Source organism: Pygocentrus nattereri, chromosome 26, assembly GCF_015220715.1.
Source record: "Pygocentrus nattereri isolate fPygNat1 chromosome 26, fPygNat1.pri, whole genome shotgun sequence".
Lineage (NCBI taxonomy): Eukaryota > Metazoa > Chordata > Actinopteri > Characiformes > Serrasalmidae > Pygocentrus > Pygocentrus nattereri.
The window spans coordinates 27,890,468-27,891,047 of NC_051236.1; positions in this window are offsets into that span (position 1 = coordinate 27,890,468).

Genomic DNA, 580 nt, shown 5'->3' on the forward strand with positions numbered 1-580 from the left:
GACTTCCAAGTTTAGACTCCTCTCACATCTCAGATGACCAGTAGGGTACATTTTCGTCTTTTTTGTCTATTTCCTGTTCTCAGCAACAGCTTATTCACAGCTACACATCCTTTCAGATCCATAGCATTGCATGTTAACAGCAGAAGGATTGACAGAAACAGGTTTTTTTTTTCAGATCTGAAGTCATAGTGTAACTTGATTTTCTCCTCTCTCTCAAAGCCTTAAGGCCTGTTCATCTGATGGTGAGAGCTTTAGTGGTCTACCTGGCACAGTTGTTTGACGCCCCATTTCCTCTATATATTTTATTTTTCTGAACTCCAGATTTGTCTGTTTTGATTGAATAAATGAAGGGTGGTCTCTGACTTTTACACAGCACTGTAATTTTAATTGTGTTTCCAAAGGAAAGAGACTTTTTACTCTTACGTTTTCATTTAGACCTTTAAAGTAAATGAGATTTCATCAGTCAGATTTTTCTCTTGCCAGTTCCTGTGGATTTCAATTTTATATTCTTATTAAAACATTCAACCGAATTTGTCATTATAAACAAAAATTGCTCACACCAAACCAAGAAAATGTTCAA